The following is an 18,890-nucleotide window of genomic DNA, read 5'->3' as shown; positions in this document are numbered from 1 at the left end:
CTGCAATCTGCAATTAATCTCTTCATTTCACATTTCGGAAGCACTTCAATATGTTGATTCAACATTACAGAACGTTCTTCCGACTGAGCTCGTTAATCGTCTTTAGACATTATTTTAATTTGCACTAGTTCTGACATCAGCAAAAATTCCACATTCACTGTCCCAGTCCTGCAACTGCTCTGGCTTGATCTCGGTTCATTTTGATAATCTCTCACCGACAGCAGAAAGCCTCATTTACTGTAATCTGAAATCGGAGAAAACAACGCCAGAGACCCAGTTTCGAGTCTACTAGACATAGAACTAAAGGCATGGACCGTATCTGCTCCTAGTACTCAAAGACGGAGACACGTTTCTTTTTGGTTTGCCTGGGGAAATATTCACCGTTCCTATCCCACCGTGAATAGTGGCTCTGGAACTGACATTTTAAGTACTCATCCAAATACTTTTTAAAGGCTAAGGTTTCTGGTCTCCACTACCTTCGCATGCAGTGTCTTCCAAACTTCCACCACTTTCTGAGTGAAAAGATTTTTCTGAAATTCCCTCAATATCTTCACATCTAACCCTTCACCATAGCGAGAATCCTTACCATATCATCACCCAAGCACCACTTGTGATTGCTCGCTCAAACAAGGAAAACAGCTTCTCTCTATTCATCCTGGCCCACAAGCCTCATAAATCGTTTATACTTTATTCACGTGTTCCCACCGCAGTCATCTCTGCTCGAGAGGAAACATTCCCTTTTTTGGAAATAATATTTGTGCTTTAATCCCAATCCCCGCTATTGCGCTGGATTTATCGCCGCTGCTGTCACAGTCAGTTTAATGTGTATAATTTATTCCTGCATCCTTAGGCGCATGCACGATGCTGGCCTTCCTCCAAAGCTGACTGTTCTCTGACGAAAGGAGCGCATGCGTGAGGCCTTCCTCCGCCGCTGTCATTGAAGAGCATTTACTCAGTGAGTGCAAGAGGTTTGTTTGAAACAGACCGCAATGGAGAGATCAGCGCCCAGGGAAGCGAGGGAACAGCAGGCTCCTTCCAGCAGCACATCGGGATGGGAGCCTGTGATACAGAAGGGGCTCCGAGACCGGGATTGATTCGGGGTGAGTTCAGGGAGAACCGGGGGCTGTTTGTAAGAGGCCGAGCGGAGCAGGAACTAGTCCCGGAACTTGGACTGAGCGGGCTGGGGGGAAGAGAGAGGCCTTTCTCGGGCTGGGTGTGGGCCTGCTGAGGGAGGCAGAGCGGGAAGAAGCTGCTGTGGGACATTCTTGTGGTGTTTTATTACCTAAACTCTGATGGAACTTCATTATTTGGCTTTTATTTCATGCTGTTTGTTGCGAATAGACATTGAGTAGTAGGTAATTAAAGGACACTATCTAAATGTGAGAGTAGTGCCTGTTGTTCTTCCTTCAACAGTTAATGTATTGGGAACTGAATATTGAACTTGCAGATGGTGGTTAGTTTTTGTACATTCGTAAATTGTTTTAGAATTTCGCTAACAGAAAAAAAGACTGGGAGGAGCTCAGAGCTAGACTGTAACTATTCCTTGCTCTGTTCATCTTGTCCGGTTTAAAAATAAAGAATTATCATGGTCATGACCTGAATATTGCATTGATCAGTTGATTGCTGCTTAAAAATGTGTTGCTGGAAAAGCGCAGCAGGTCAGGCAGCATCCAAGGAACAGGAGATTCAACGTTTCGGGCATAAGCACTTCTTCAGGAATGGAGAAGCTGATCAGTTGATGTCTTTCTACTTAGCTGATGGTGATTTACAGGAAATATCCCTCTTGTCTTCCTCCAGGCAAATGATTGATGGACCAAGACAATGTAATATTTCCTCAGAACAAAGCCAAGTGTGACCAGTGCTTTTAACAACCAGCAGGTATGTTACTCTTGTCAGATTGGAGAACATCCTTTCCACAGTCAGAGTGGATTGAGTCAAATACACTGAGCTTAATTTCCAGAAGTATACATTCAATCCAAGAGTCAAACACAACTGATGCAATATATTTCTTGATTTCTCCCTATACTCAATGCACAACAACTCAGTTCCAATAAATGCCATGATGCTTAGTCAATTATCATTTGCAATATCAGAAGAGGGAGAGATTGTATCCTCTTATGAAATATACATTCAGGAACTGTATTAACTCCAGATGTAATGCAGGCAATTTTAAAGTTACAGTCAAGGTGAACAAACAGATCATTCTGTTACATTGTTAAAGCAAGGATTTCTGGAAATATAGAAGGAAACTTTGGCATTATCAGTAACTGAGAAGGATAAAATTATTTTTTTGATAAATAGAAATCCTATATGAAAGGCACAACTAAACAGTGTAAATTCCAAATGAACTCTGAGCCAAAGCCTGAAGTACACACAACCACCATCTCCAACCCACACTCTTATGTGTGCTTGCATACATATGCACACACAACATTCTCTCTCACACAGCTAATGACTGATTTACAATTGTTGCAAATTTGTACGGCATCCTGAAATACTCATTACAACATCTAAAAGTAATGAAAATCCATATACACCGCAACTAGCAGAAAGCATTTCATCAAACTGATTTCTACTCTCCGATCTCAAGTCAAAGAAATTTACAGCACAGAATAAGTCTCTTGAAATTATTAAGTCTGACTGATCAAAGACAGTCTATAACAACATAACAGTTGACTGAGCTAACAATTCTAATTCCTTTCAACCAGCATTCCATTTTCGTAAAACTATCATGGCAGCAGAGAAGCTGTCATCTCCATCTGTATCGTAACCTCATTCTCCATTTCATCATTTTGTAGTTATTTTATTTTTCTGTCCAGCAAGGAAGTTTTTTTTTAATTATTCTATATGTATTTCAAAATTCGTTTTGATTTTCTATGAAGAGCCCTGCATTCCTCTTGACCCTCCCTTCATTATAGTACAAAAAAAAGCGAGGAATCAGGATATAGTTTTCTGAAGGAGTCATTGGAATCGGATCATTACTATTTAAATCATTGTAGAATGAAAGAGAAAGCCAAAATTTGCAGGTTTGTCAAGCTGCCCTTTTTTTTTCCAACAGGAGTTGATACTTAAAATTGTTAAATTCAATTTATTGAACTATTCTTCACAGAATGGTGGAAAATAAAAGACCTTTTGATTTTCCCCTCCCTACCATAGAGCGACACAAGAGTCTGCTAGTGGCTTGCACCAGATCCTGTCCACATTGGTAAATAAAATAGAATTGGCCAATTCTCTTTCCTGTACAAGGAACACTGTGGTCAGTCAGCTGGAATGCAGTTGAAGTGTTCACTTCGTTGCAAATGGGTTCGGTGAATACTGATCATTAATTCATTGGTTAAAACGTATCACAATGCAAAAATTGAAAGCATTCTGAAAACCAGACCTGGATATCCACATTGTTCCTTGTTAGACTCTGCACTATAGGAGTTACAAAAGTCCATTGCTTTTCTCCCCTTGATTCTAAAATAAAGCACAGATGCTTTTCTGCTGCAATGTGTTGCATGTTCAGTTGTCCCTGGATCCTACAGGCTAAAGCTTAAGAACATTGGCTGTGGACATTATCGAACTACATATGCAGTGCCAGAGATTAACGGATATACAAACACATCCACTTTCACAACAGGAGCTGACTACAGTGGAAATGGATAGTACCTCATACATGTCAAGTAGCAGAAGTTTGAACACTGAAGTACAGTAGCAGTTACTAAAAATGACATATTTCAATTTGGATGACACTGAAGCACTGTGAAACACAATAACCAAGAATAAGGAGCGCATTGATATCTAGTATCAGAGAGTAAATGAATCTTATTGTCTCACTGAGCCTGGTGCTGATGAACGCACATTTTCTCCACATTCACATTGTGGTTGAGGACCTGAGTAATGCAGAAGCATTTCCATACTTTTTAAATATATGAAACACTGATTTAAAAGGCATTAAACCCACCTCATAAAATGTATCAGATCATGACATGCAGAAAGGGAAACACAAGGCGACATTAAAAAAAAGTGTCAGTGTGATATAGACCAGTGCCACTCCTTTAAAGTGATACAGATTGGCAGCACAACAGAAAACTCACTCACACACAGCCAGTTAATACTGAAAGGGGAAAAAAAAAGAAATTTAGACCCAGGTATTTCCAAATATGGACAGTTATAAATTGATTCACCAAACCATTAATCGTTTCAGTTAGTGTCAGATGTTAAACATTAGTGTCCAGCAGCAAAAAATAAAGATTACTGCATACACAAAATATATTTAAAAAGTCTGAATGCAATAAAATTCAGATTCATGGCAAAGATAACATTAACCCCTCAATCACAAAAGGTTAGTGAATATTGATCAAGATTATCCTACACTCAGACCAAAAAAACACAACTGAACATGGAAAGAGAATGAGATCCACATACTCTACCTGATGCTATTGCCCACAGAACTAAACTGGCACTATAGTTATCAAAGACAGGTAACTGCAGAAATAATCTCAAATTAGCATTTACATAGAGATACTGGCAGTTAGAGCATAAAGTTCAAAATCCCAACAGTTACTGGAAACTAGTATGGAGAATAGGTGAAGAACAGAATGTCCCAGTCTGGACACAAATTGGTTGGACCAATTCTGTGACTCTACCATAAATGACATAATGCATTAGAGATTAATGCCCAATCACAACACCCTAAAATCTACTATCACAGAATCTATCATAGAATCAATCACAGTCACAGAGAATTCTTTTTCCTAAATTCATTCATGGGATGAGATAATCACTGGCGAGGCCAGCATTTATTGCCCATCCCTAACTGCCCAGGGAGTAGTTATGTGTCAGCCACATTGCTGTGGGTCTGGAGACACATGTAGGCCAGAACAGGTAAGGATGGCAGCTTCCTTCCTTTAAGGACATTAGTGAACCAGATGGCAAACAAAAATAGATTCCTTGTCACCATTGGACTCATTGAATATTATTGGCTGTCAGTGAATTAAGCAATTTTTGACGCGTAAGAGTTGAAAGTGACTGGTACTGATTAAGGACTTGACGTTCAGTCACACAGCACAAACTGACAAGGTTAGCTCAATTCCTGAACTCTCTCGTGGACATAACAAAAACTGACAGGCGGAGATTGATGGCTGCTCTCTCACATTCTGCATAAACTGAAATGGAGAGCATGATACTTAAACACACAAACCCCCACACACACTTCAAAACACTGGCAGGTACAATCTGATGAATGCATTTGCACATTTATAAACTAGATGTTGACAAATACAGATTCACAGCTACATCCTGAGTTACACAGAGCAGAGTATAACGGGGACAAATTGGTCAATCACACTCAAATACACATGGCAGGACATTTCAGAGGAAGACATTCTCATTCACAAAACAGAAACTTACTGGAACTGATTGATAACACTCAGTTTCAAATTACTTAAATTGACATGTATGGTTTGATAATGACACTCTCATATTCACAGAAGAAACTGACAGGTAGAGATTGATAACACAAAAAATCAGAGTTACATGTGAGGTCTAGTGACCCTTCCTCAGAACTGAGTGTGTACATTTTTCTAGCTGCCACATGGTCTTCCCTATTCTAGGGAAACTGAGTGGAGATTGGGTGTCCACTTTGCCAAACATTCTGTCCAGAAAACAAGACCCTGAGCTTCCACTTGCCTGCCACTTCAACACACCACCCAGTTCCCTGATGAACATCTCTGCCTCAGGCCTGCTGCAGTGCTCCAGTTAAAACTCAGTGCAAACTGGAAGAACAGTACCTCATTTTCTGCTTGGGAATACAACAGCCTTCTGGACCCAATATTGAGTTCTACAACTAGGGCTAGAGCTCTCCCATGTCATTACCCAGAACCTCTCACACCAGGCCTTGTTATCATAAGGTCTGCTATTCTACACCAACAGTCACTAACAGTCCCTGTTAATGGTGATTCACCTTCCTCGTCTGACTGTATTCTTTGGATTCTGTATCCGTCTACCATTTACTCCTGACCCTTCAACATACCCTACTTTCTCCAGAAAAACTAATCATTTCTGGGCTCCCATCAATTCTCAGGAAGGGTTACTGGACTGGATGTTTTAACTATGATTTCTGTCCACAGACTCTGTCAGACCTGCTGAGCTTTTCCAACAATTTGATTTTGTTTCTGATTTCCAGCATCTGCAGTTCTTTTGGTTTTCATTTAGAGATTAATAACTACATTTTCATATTCGCAGAGCAGAAACTACCAGGGAAAATTAATAACTACATTCACATGTTCTCAAAAGAAAATTTGTCAGGCAAATGTTGATAAATACACTCACATTTACAATTCGGACCCTGATTGGGAAGGATTCTTAACTAAACCTTCACAAAGCAAAACCTGACAGGGACTGTTAGTTTTTAACTTCTCCTATTCACATAGCAGAAGCTGACAGGCCTAGGTTGACAATTACTCAAACATATTCACCAAACAAATTTCCTCAGGAGGCTAAGGAAATTCACCGTGTCTATAAAGACTCCTGCAAATTTTTATCGATGCACACCACCTATCTGGATGTGTCACAGTGTGGTATGGCTACTGTTCTGCCCAAGACCACAAGAAATTACAGTCAGTTGTGAACACAGCCCAATCCATCGGTGAAAGCAGCCTTCCATCCAAAGGCTCCATTTATACTTCCTCCTGTGTTGGGAAAGCAACCAACATGATCAAAGACCCATGTGACCCTGGTTCTATGCTCCTCCACACTAGTCTGTCAGGTAGAAAATACAGAAGTTTGAATATACCATCCAACAGATTCATGAGCTGATTCTGTGCTGTTATTAGACTTTTGAATGCACCTCTCAAAGGTTAATGTTAATCTCTCTCTCTGCACCTTCTCTGCAGCATTAATACTTCACTCCAGGTGCTATTCTATTACCCTAATGCACTTTGTATGATATGATCTACCTGTAAGGTACGCAAAACAATACTTTTCATTGAATCTCTGTACATGTGACAATAATAAATTAGATCAAATCAAGTGGATAACTACACTCACATGTCGCAGAATCTGAGAGGTACAGGTTGATAGCTACAGTCACACAACCTGACAGGAAAAGATGAATAAATACATTCAAACCCTGACATTACAGTACCTGACAGGAAGGATTGATAACTAAACTCTCTTATTCACAAAGCAGAAATTGATAGTGACAGATGAAAGATCAGCTCATACATTCACATAGCATCAACTGGTCGGAATTGACAATTACACAGACATAGTCACCAAGTAGAAACTGACAGCTATAGATTGATAACTATATTTATGTATTCACACAGCAGAGTCTGAAAGGTACAGATTGACAATTACACAGGTAGAAATGATAACTATTCACATATTGACAGGGATGAATCTGACAGGGACAGATTGGTATTGACTCTCTCAGATTGATGAAATAGAAGCAGATTGACAATGACACTCTGGTGTCAAATAGCAAAACCTGACAGGTACTGTTTGATAATTGCACTGAGAAATTGATTATAGCTAAAACTGACAGGTGGAGATCAATATCTACATTCACACAGAAAATACCGACAGGTACAAGTTGACGACTGCATTTAATATTCATACAGCAGAAACTGACAGGGAGATACTGAGAATGACACCATTCTCAAAGCTGAAACTGACTGTCAGATACACAGCAGAAACTGTTAGGGAAAGATTGTTAAGTAAATTCACACATTCACAATGGCAGAAACTAACAGGTATACATTGATAACTAAACTCCCACATCCCCATCAGTGAAGCACATAGGGATTGATCCTATTTATTTAAGATGTATTTATCAATCAGCCTCTGTCAGTTTCTACTATGTGGATATGGGTTCAGTTATCAATCTACACCTGTCAGTTTGTACTACGTGAATGTGTGAATGTGGTTATCAATCTGTCCCTGTCACTCTCTAGTAAATACATTTTGGACATTTCAGAGAGTGACAGGGAGAGATTGATAACTATATTAACTCTCACATTTGCATGGCCTATACTGACCGGTACAGGTCGACAGCCGTACTCCCACATTCACCTCGCAGGAACTGACAGGTATGGATTGATAAGGAAACTCTCAGATCCAGATACAAACTTGTATTGGGTAGCCCCATTGTGGAGCTGTAGAGGTGTTAGTTAGTATCTGGTTCTCAGTGAATTGGTGTAGATTTCTTTTGTTACAATCACCAGTCAAAGAGCAACTCAGGCCAAGAATGGAGTCAGACCTATGTTCTGTTTGAAATGCTGGCTTGAAAGAAACACAGCCTCATGATTATAAAATGAATATTACATTGAAAGGTTTGATACTGTCAAACTCACTTGATGTTGAGGATATCTCTTCTCTCTTCCTCCAGACAATTACATGAAGGAGCAAGACAATCTAACATTATCTTGGTATGAAGCCAAGTGTGATCAGTTCCTTCTAACAAACAGCAGGTATGTTATCGCTGTCAGACTGAAAAACATACTTTCCACAGTCACAGAGCAGTTGAATTAGACACACATGGAGCTCAATTTCTAAAGAGAAGTTTTCACAAGATTAGACAAATACCACCAAGCAATTATAACTTTTTTTATCCTCTCCATTCTCAATTCACACCACCCGATTTCAAATAAATGTTATCATTCACAGCCATTGAGTCATCGAGATGAACAGCACTGAAGCAGACTCTTTGGTCCTCCTCATCCATGCCAACTAATGGTGTCAGAAACTAATCTAGTCCCATTTTCCAGCACTTGACCCATATCCCTTTAAACCCTCCCTATTCATGGACCCATCCAGATGCCTTTTAAGTGTTGTAATCGTACCACCCTTCTCCACTTTCTCTGGCAGCTCATTCCTTACTCATACCATCTTATGCATGAAAAGGTTGCAATTAGGTCCATTTAATTTTTTTTCCCCATTTACCTTAAACCAATGCCTCTAGGTTTGTACTTCCCCCACCTCAGGGAAGAGACATTGACCCTCATGACTTTATAAACCTCTATGTGGTCAGCCCTAGCTTGTTCATCCTTTCTCTATAGCTCAAATCCTCCAACCCTGACAAATTCCTTGTAAATCTTTTCTGAACCCTTCAACATTTCACAACATCCTTCCAATACGAAGGAAACCAGTATCGCATGCAGTATTTCAAAACTGGCCTCACCAATGACCTGCACAGCCACAACATGACCTCCCAATGCCTACACTCGATGCACTGACCAATGAAGACAACATCCTATCTACATGCGACTCCACTTTCAAGGAGCTATGAACCTGCATTCCAAGGTCTCTTTGTTCAGCAACACTACCTACAATCTTACCATTAAGTATACAAGTCCTGCCCTGATTTGCTTTTCCAAAATGTAGGACCCCAGATTTATCTGAATAAACCTCCATCTGTCACTCCTAAGCCCATTGGCCCATCTGATCAAGACCCTGTTGTACTTTGAAGGAACCTTTTTTGCTGTTCAATTTTGGTGTCATCTGCAAATTTATTAACTATACTAACAATGTTCAAATCCAAATCATTCACATAAATGATGAAAAGCAGTGGATCCAACACTGATACTGGTGGCACACCACTGGTCACAGGCCTCCAGTCTGGAAAAGCATCTCTCCATCACCACCACCCCCTGTCTTCTACCATTAAGCAAGTTCTGCATCCAATTGGCTACCTTCTCTGTATTCCATGAGATCTAACCTTGCTAACCAATCTCCCATGAAGAACCTCGTCAAACGCCTTACTGAAGGCCATGTAGATCATATCCACCACTCTGACCTCATCAATCCTCTCTGTTACTTCTTCAAAGCAACTCATTCAAGTTCATGACATACGTTTTCCCACACACAAAGCCATGCTGACTATCCCTAATCAGTCCTTGCCTTACCAAATGCATGTCAATCCTGTCTGTCAGGATTCCCTCCAACATCTTGCCCACCACCGACATCAGACTCACTGATCTGTAGTTCCCTGGATTTTCCTTACCACCTTTCTTAAATAGTGGCACCACGTTAACAATCTTCCAGTCATCCAGCACCTCACCTGCGACTATCAATGATAACAATATCTCAGCAAGGTGCCCAGCAATCACTTCCCTACCTTCCCACAGAGTTCGAGGATACACCTGATCAGGTCTTGGGGATATATCACTTTTATGCATTTCAAGACATCCAGCACTTTCTCCTCTGTAATATGGACATTTTTCAATATGTCGCTATCTATTTTCGCATATTCTATTATCTTCCATGTCCTCCTTCCCAGTGAACACTGATGCTAAATAGTCATTTAGTATCTTCCCCATCTCCCATGGCTCCACGCATTAGGTGCCTTGCTGATCTTTGCGAGGCCCAATTCTCTCCCTAGTTACTGTTTTGTCCTTAATCGATTTCAAAAAACTCTTTGCATTCTCCTTACTTCTATTTGCCAAAGCTATCTCATGTCCCCTTTTAGCCCTCAGGATTTCTCTCTTAAGGATACTCCGACGACCTTTATACTCTCAGGATTTACTCAATTTCTTCTGTCTATACCTGACATATGCTTCATTTTTTCTTAACCAAAACCTCAACTTCTCTCGTCATCCCGTATACCCGCCACCTACCAGCCTTTCCTGTCACCCAAACAGGAATATACTAACTCTGGACTCTTGTTATCGCATTTTGAAGGCTTCCCATTTCCCAACCGTCACTTTACCTCCAAACATCTACCTCCAAACATCTGCCCCCAATCAGCTTTTGAAAGTTCTTGCCTAATGCTGTCAAAATTAGCCTTCCTTCAATTTCGAAGTTCAGCTTTTAAATCTGGTCTATCCTTTTCCATCACTATTTAAAAACAAACAGATTTATGGTTGCTGGTTCCAAACTGCTCCTCCACTGACACCTCAGTCACCTGCCCTGCCTTATTTCCCAGGACCAGGTCAAATTTTGCATCTTCTCTAGCAGGAACATCCACATACTAAATCAGAAACTTTCCTTGCACACACTTAGCAAATTCCTCTCCTTTTAAACCCTTAACACTACACCAGTCCCTGTCTACATTTGTAATGTTAAAATCCCCTACCATATCCACCGTATTGTTCTTCAGGAGAACTGAAGTCTCCTTACAAATTTGTTTATGAATTTCTTGCTGACTATTAGGGAGTCTATAATACCATCCCAATAAGATGATCATCCCGTTCTTATCTCTCAGTACCATCCAAATAACTTTCTGGATATATTCCCAGGAATATTGTTTCTAAGTACAGTAGTAATGGTATCCCTTATCAAAACTGTCACTCCCCTCCTCTCTTGCCCCCACTTCCTAAGCTTCCTGTAGCATTTAGATCCTGGAACATGAAGCTTCTTCTGTCAGAACATTTACATGTTGATTAAGAAATTTTCTTCGAATTTTAAAAGTCTCTTCTCCATCCAAGCCTTTAACATAATGGTACTTCCAGACAATGTTTGTAAAAACCTACTATTACAGCCTTTATATTCTTACATATATCTGACATCTGTGTATATTTGTTCCTCAGTTTCCTTCTGACTGTTGGGGGTGGGGTGTGTGTGTGTGTGTGTGTGTGTTTGTGTGTGTGTGGGGGGGTGGGGGTGGTGGGAAGCTATCTTACAGTCCCATCATGGTGATTATTCTTTTCTTATTTTAACCCAGATATTTTCACTGGATGATCTTTTTCAGAAATATTTTCTCTAGTTAGAGCAGCAAGGTTTTCCTGAATCAGAAACACCACTTTTACTCTTTTACCTGCCTTTCTATTCTTCCTAAATCCCCCTCATACTTCTATAATCTACTGAATACAGACCCAGATTTATCCTCCGTTGCTGTTTTTCTGACAAGTCCTTCATCCTGGGGTCATTCTTGTAAATGTACTCTGGACTCCCTCCAACACGAGCAAATCCATCCCGAGATAATGGGCCCAAAGCTGCTCACAATATTACAAATGCAGCGTGACCAGAGCTGATAGAGCCTCAGCAGGACATCTCTGCTCTTGTATTGTAGCCTCCTTGAAATAAATGTTAAAATGGCACTTGCCTTCCAAACTGCCAACTGAACCTGCCAGTTAACCTTAAGAGGATTCCTGAACTAAGACTCCCAAGGTCCCTTGCCTTTGAGATTTCTGAAGACTTTCCCTATTCAGAAAATTATCAACGTCTTTATTCCTTCTACCAGAGTGCATAACCTCACAATTTCCCACACTGTATTCCATCTGTCACTTCTTTGTCCACTCTTGCAGCCTGTCCAAATCCTTCTACACCCTCTGCATCTCCTCAGCACTACCTGCCCCTCCATTGACGTCTATCCCATGTGCAAACGTGGTAAGAATACCCTTAGTTCCTTTTTCCAGATCATTTAAGGCATAACATGAATAGTTGTGGTCCCAACACTGACCCCTGTGGAAGTCCATGAGTCACTGGCTGCCATTCTGTAAAAGACCCTTTTATCCTGACTCTCTGCCTTCTGCCAGGTAGCCAATTCTCTGCCTTTACCTTGTTTAGCAGCCTGCTGTGTGGTACCTTATTAAAGGCCTTCTGGAAATGCAAATCGATTACATCCACCGGCTCTGTGTGGTCTAACTTGCTTGTTACTTCCTCAAATAATTTGAACAGATTTGTCAGGGAAGACCTCTCTTAACAAAGCTGTGCTGACTCTGCCCTATTTTACCATGCACTTTCAAGTACTCTGCAGCCTCATTCTAAACAAGGGATTCTCAAGCCTTAGGAATGACTACGTTCTAGCTACGTAGCCTGTAGTTTCCTGCCTCTGCCTCTGCATTAGCCATTTTCCAGTCATTTGGGACCCTGCCTGACTCCAGTGCTTTCTTAAAGATCATCACTAGTGCCTCTCCAATCTACTCCACTGTCTCCTTCAGTTATCTGGTGTATGGTCCATCCGGTCTTGGTGATTTATCCGCCTTCAGCTTCCCAGCACCCTCCCCTTACCAATGGCCAATGCACTCACTTCTGTCCCCAAGTTTCCCTTGAAGTTCTAGTCGGTTGCTGGTGTCTTCCACTGCTAAAAACTGATGGAAAGTATCTCTTCAGATCCTCTGCCATGCTTTGGTTCCCCATTACTACTTTTCCAGCATTGTTTTCAAGCTGTCCAATGTCCACTTGTCTCTTTGTAACCTTTTAGATATCCAAGAAAATTGCCTGCAGCCCTCTTCTGTATTAGTAGCGAGCTTACTCTCATATTTCACTTCTTTCCCCATCCCCACCTCTTTTTTTTTAGTTATTTCTATTTTTTTCAAGACTTCCCAATCTTCTGGCTTCCACTAATCTTTACCACACTATATGCTGCTGGTGTTGCTTTTATGCTCTTCCTGACTTCCCCTGTCTACCAGGGTTGTCTCATCCTCCCCTTAGTATTTTTCTTCTTCCTAGAGATGAATTTCTGCAATGTCTCCTGAATTAACCCAGAAACTCCTGCCGTTGCTGCTCCACTATCTTCACTGGTTGGCTCACCCTTCCAATCAACTCTGTCCAACTCTATCCACATGTCTTTGTAGTTACCTTCACCCAATTGTCATCCCGTTACATCTGATTCAATCTTCTCCCTCTCAAACTGCAAAGCGAACTCTATTATGTTATGGCCACTGCCTCCTCGGAGTTCCTTCACTTTGAGCTTCCTTGTTACACATCACTAAATCCAGAATTGCCTGTTCCTGAGTGGGCTCTACCACAAACTGCTTCAAACAAAAAATCTCTCAGATAATTCCACGTTTCTTGAGAACCACTACCAACCTGTTTTTCCTAGTCCACCTGCATATTGCAGTCCCCAATGATTATTGCATCAGTTCCTTAGATGCTTTTATAATCTAGATTACTTACTGTGTGGAAACAGGCCCTTCGGCCCAACAAGTCCACACCGACCCGTCGAAGCGCAACCCACCCATACCCCTACATTTACCCCTTACCTAACACTACGGGCAATTTAGCATGGCCAATTCACCTGACCTGCACATCTTTGGACTGTGGGAGGAAACCGGAGCACCTGGAGGACACGGGGAGAACGTGCAAACTCCACACAGTCAGTCGCCTGAGTCGGGAATTGAACCCAGGTCTCTGGCGCTGTGAGGCAGCAGTGCTAACCACTGTGCCACCCAGATGTATTTTCTCCTGATGTATTTTCTCCCCCACATTGTGACAATGGCTAATGGCTTGTACACAAATTCCTTCGGGGTCATTTCTCCTTTGTGGTTCCTGATCTCTACCCTCACGGATGTGAGGAGTGAGGAGACCAAAACTCAGTGTGAGTGAGCACACAGGCAGCGGATTGTTGGATGAGCTGAAGATTACATGGAGGTTGAAAGTGAAAGGTGGATCAGGAGTGTGTTAGGGTCATTCAGTCTCAAGGTTACAAAGGACTGGAAGAGATTTCAGCACCTGGAGCTGAGACTGTGTTGGAGTCTGGCCACATTACTGAAATGGAAATAGAACATCACAGTGAGGATGTGGGTCTGTGGTTCAAAGCTAGTCTCCAAATGCGATATTCCCTTAATGTTGTGAAGAGCCTGGTTCAGACAGTTACCAGTGGGAGCGATACAGGTGGAGTTAGGAAGTTTCGTAACAGGGACTGAAGCCAGCAAACAAAGGATCAGGAGTAGGCTTTTCAGATGTTCCACTATTGAATGAACTCATGGCTGCTGTGTGGAGTTCAGCCTTTGGCCCATATCCCTGAATACATTTGTAGAAGAAAAGTATATCGGTCTCAAATTGGAAACTAACAACTTAGTGATTGATTTCCAAACCTCTTCCACCCTTTTCATATCGAAGTCATTCCTCACATCTTTCTCGAACAGACTCTGCTCCCACAATCTTGATTAAATTGGAGAAAGTTTCTATTCATTCAGCACTGGATATTGGGACGTTGTGTGAGTTGGAGGGAGCTTCAAGGGAGTGTTAGTCACATACGCCTGCTCTGCAGTCCTTCATGGTGGTGGAAGTGGCTGTTTTGTGAGGTTATGCTCAAGGTATGGTTGAGCAGTTGGTCAATAAAACTCCTCTCATTCTTCTTCCAGCACTCTGGAATATAACATGGGAAAGTATGTCGGGTGGCACAGTAGCTCAGTGGTTAGCACTGCTGCCTCACAGCACCAGGGTCCCAGGTTCGATTCCAGCCTCAGATTACCGTCTGTGTGGAGGTCGCACATTGTCCCCAAAACTGCATAGATTTCCTCCGGGTGCTCCGGTTTCCTCCCACAGTCCAGAGATGTGCAGGCCAGGTGAATTGGCCATGGTAAATTGCCTGTAGTGTAAGGTGAATTAGTCAGAGGGAAATGGGTCTGGGTGGTTACTCTTCAGAGGGTCAATGTGGACTGGTTGGGCAGAAGGGCCTGTTTGCACACTGTAAGGAATCTAATCTAATATGCATTTTGGCAGGAAGACTAGGAGAGGTGAATATTATTTAACGAGGGAGAACCTCTGCAGAAAACTGCAGCGCAGAGAATTTTGAGTCCTTCTGCTTGAAAGACGAAAAATGAGCATCCATGTTCAGTGGGTATTCAGGAAAGGAAATGGTCAGTTGACTTTTATTTAAAGGGAATAGGGAGAAAAAAAAAAATGGAAGTTTCGGTAAAACCGTTTAAGAGATGAGTCAGATCACACTTGGAATACTGAGAGTTGCTTTTGTCCCTTGTTTTGCAAAAGGCAGTCCATAGAGTATTCAGGAGATTGACCCTGGATATGGGAGGAATTTTTCAGGAAATGAGTTTGAGCAGACTGCTTCTGTACTCATTGGAGTTCAGAAGAATGAGACAAGATCTTATGGAAAGATTCTGAGGGGCTTGACATTGTAGATTCAGGGAGATTGTTATTACTTGTTTGAGAGTTGAGGACATAATCTCAGAGTAAGGAATCACCTGTTTAAAATGGATGTGGAGGAATTCCTGCTGTTAGAGTACAGAATACTGCAGTGGCCTGTGGAGGCTGTGCTGCTCTGTGTGTCCAAGGCTGAGATAAATAGATTTTTAATTAGGAAGGGATTCAATGGTGGGGGCATAAGGCAGGAAAATCAAGCTGAGAATTATTGGATTAGCTCTGATCTCACTGGATAGTGATAGCAGACTTGCTGGGTTGAGTTACCTATTTCTGCTCTTACATCTGATGGTTTTAAACATTTTCTTTTTGGGGTTCTCACTTGTTTTGCTTTTTGTTTTCCATGAACTTCACAGGGAATTGGAAGATGATTTGCAATGAGGAGACTTAAAACCAGGCATCACTGACCAAGCTGCCGAGTTTATTGCCACTTGAATATCATTGGGTAAAAAGCACCGTTCACAGTGGGGGAGAAACCGTACGTGTGTTGTACATGTGGACAAGTCTGCAGTAGATCACTGCCTGTTACGAGATAAATACAGCCACACTGGGGAAAGGCCATTCATCTGTTCCAAGGGTAGGAAAGGATTCACTCGATCATCCACCTTGCTGAAACTTGAGCAAGTTCACACAGAGAACAGACCTTTGAAATGCTCAGAATGTGGGAGATGTTTTAAAAACTCTGGGGCACTGATATCCCAACAACATCCTCACAGTGACGAGAGACCCTTCATGTGCTCTCACTGTGGGTGTGGGTTCAAGACATCATCCAACCTCATTAAAAACCAGCGAATCCACAGTGGGGAGAGACCATTCACCAGCTCTCACGACAGTAAAGGATTTTCTCATAAATCCAACCTGTTAAAACACCAGCGATCTCTCGGAAGGTAGAGTCTGTTCTGCTGTACTGACTGTGGGAAGAGAATCATTGTGAAATCCAAGCTGCTGAAACACCAGTGTATTTCATAAGAAATTACAGTGCCTGGTGTGAACATCTCCCTGCTTCATAGTCTCAGCCAGAAGATTTTGTTTCAATTCCCACCTGATATGGAGCTACGTTGAAGAACTTAATAATGTTTGTAATTGATAACTGAATGATATCCACTGGGGCAGGTTTCTACTGAAGTTAATGAACTCCAGCTCAGTGAAAGGGATGACTGTTCTGGATGACAGTGAAATAAATGCACTGTGTGTTAAACACACTGTATAAAACCTGTTTCTAATTTCTAAGTGCTTTGTTCTCCTGCATAATCAATCATGCTGGCTTGATATCCACTATGACAGATGATGGAATTTGAATTCAATGACAATCTGGAATCAAAAGACTAATGATGACCTGGTTGAGTGTTGGAATATCCCACTTGGTACACTGAAGTCCTTTAAAGAAAGGAAATCCTGTCCATACCCAGTCTGCTGTACGTGATTCTAGATCCACAGCAATGTGATTGTTTCTTAACTGCCCAGGATGAGCGAGTGATGCCCACATCCTGTGACTCAATAAATCAATAAAACATCCAGTGCTGTACAACACATTGTATGACAATTTAGCAACAGTGGAATAATGGAGACATTGGGTTGTCTGATGGGGTAGAATTGGGTAATGTCAGCAGATGTATGAAAACTAATGCCGTGCCTTTGGATGAGCTCACCTCATGGTGTTGTGTGGTTGGGACGAGCAGGAGCCAGGGATAGGGGGTTACCAAGTTCTAGGTTTTTGGAAAGGAAAGGGAGTTTGGAAATGAGGTCACATTGGTTTTCACTGGATGGACGATAATGGTGGAATTAAAGTGACAGGAACTTTACCAGACGAGAGCAAGAACTGTTACCAATATCAGTTTGAAAAGAGAGCTGGATATAAATTTGAAAGAGATGATGTTAGAGGGCTACAGAGATAGGGCTAGAGAGTGAGACTAGCTGGGTAGCTCTTTCAGGAGCTGGTACAGACAGGAGTGGCCTCCTTCCGTAAAAGTAAAAGTTTATGATTCTATGAACATAGAAGTTCTGAATCAGCTTCCTGACATTTCCAGGAGGTCATTCCTTGCGACCTTGGCTCAGTGACCTTGTTGCCAAGGATTTTTATATGTGAACAGCAACAAATTGTTATCACAAGCGGGTTTGGAATTTGGTTGGGTAATGGACTGGAAATATTTCATTCCAAGGGAGGAGATGAGAAATCGAGCTGAGGGCATGAGTGAGGACAGACCTGCAAGAAATTTTGAATATGCAGAGATCGGGTCAAGTCTATTGAATGGTGAATGTGAGTCTGTGAGCTGCTGATCCTACATCATCACGTATTGGTCAGCGTTCATGCTGGTATTCGTCTGATTGGAAAGATCAACAAAAACAAATCTCTGGAAGTGTTGTTTCCTGAACAACTGAAAAGGTTGATGGTGGAGGGGTCATGATAGAGGTCTGTAAGATTGGTAGTGTTGTAGAGCAGAGAGACCTAAGGGTTCAGGTATATAATTCTTTGGGGTTTGTGTCACAGATAGACAGGGTGTTTGAGAAAGTGTTTAGAACACTTGCCTTCATTGGTCAGACCATTGAGTGTTGGGGTTCAAACACCATGTTGTGGTTGTACAGGACACTGGTGAAGCCTGTTCTGGTGTATTGTGTCCACTTCTGGTTGCCCTGTTATGGGAAGAAAATTATTAACCTGGAAAGGGTTCAGAAAAGATATATCAGTATGTCATTAGAAATGGAGCGATTGAGGTATAAAGAAAGGCTGGATGGGCTGGAAATATTTTAACCGGACCAAAGAAGTTTGAGGGGTATGGAGGTTTATGAAATCATGGTGGGCATCGATCAGGTGAATGGCAGGTATCTTTTCCCTAGGGGACCAGGAAAAAAACCAGGGGACATATCTTTCAGTTGAGAGGAGAAACATTTTTAAAATCAAAATGATGGGCAACTTTTTTTTTAAATGGCTAGTGGTTCAAGTGGAGATTTAACTTCCAGATGAAGTGGCGGATACAAGGACAGTTACAATGTTTAAAAGACATTTAGAGAAGTACAAGAATAGGAAAGGTTTGGAGAGATATGGGCCAAGTGCAAATAAGTGGCACTAGTTTAGGTTGAGA

At 41.7% G+C, this 18,890-nt stretch overlaps 1 protein-coding gene and 1 long non-coding RNA gene across 2 annotated transcripts in view; one reads left to right on the top strand and one right to left on the bottom strand.

The window, feature by feature from the left end:
- LOC132837101 (histone H4-like) overlaps positions 1–18,890 on the bottom strand; it is a 468,073-nt gene that overhangs the window by 133,667 nt on the left and 315,516 nt on the right. The gene's annotated exons all lie outside the window — the stretch shown is intronic.
- On the top strand, positions 924–17,022 carry LOC132837234 (uncharacterized). Its single transcript, XR_009647437.1, has 4 exons — positions 924–1,100; positions 1,798–1,878; positions 8,375–8,456; positions 16,167–17,022. It is a non-coding gene; the product is annotated as an uncharacterized LOC132837234 (long non-coding RNA).

The sequence above is a fragment of the Hemiscyllium ocellatum genome, chromosome 49 (genome assembly GCF_020745735.1).
Source record: "Hemiscyllium ocellatum isolate sHemOce1 chromosome 49, sHemOce1.pat.X.cur, whole genome shotgun sequence".
In the NCBI taxonomy this organism is placed as follows: Eukaryota; Metazoa; Chordata; class Chondrichthyes; order Orectolobiformes; family Hemiscylliidae; genus Hemiscyllium; species Hemiscyllium ocellatum.
The sequence above is the reverse complement of the archived record's forward strand: the minus strand, read 5'-3'. Positions and strand labels throughout refer to the sequence as shown.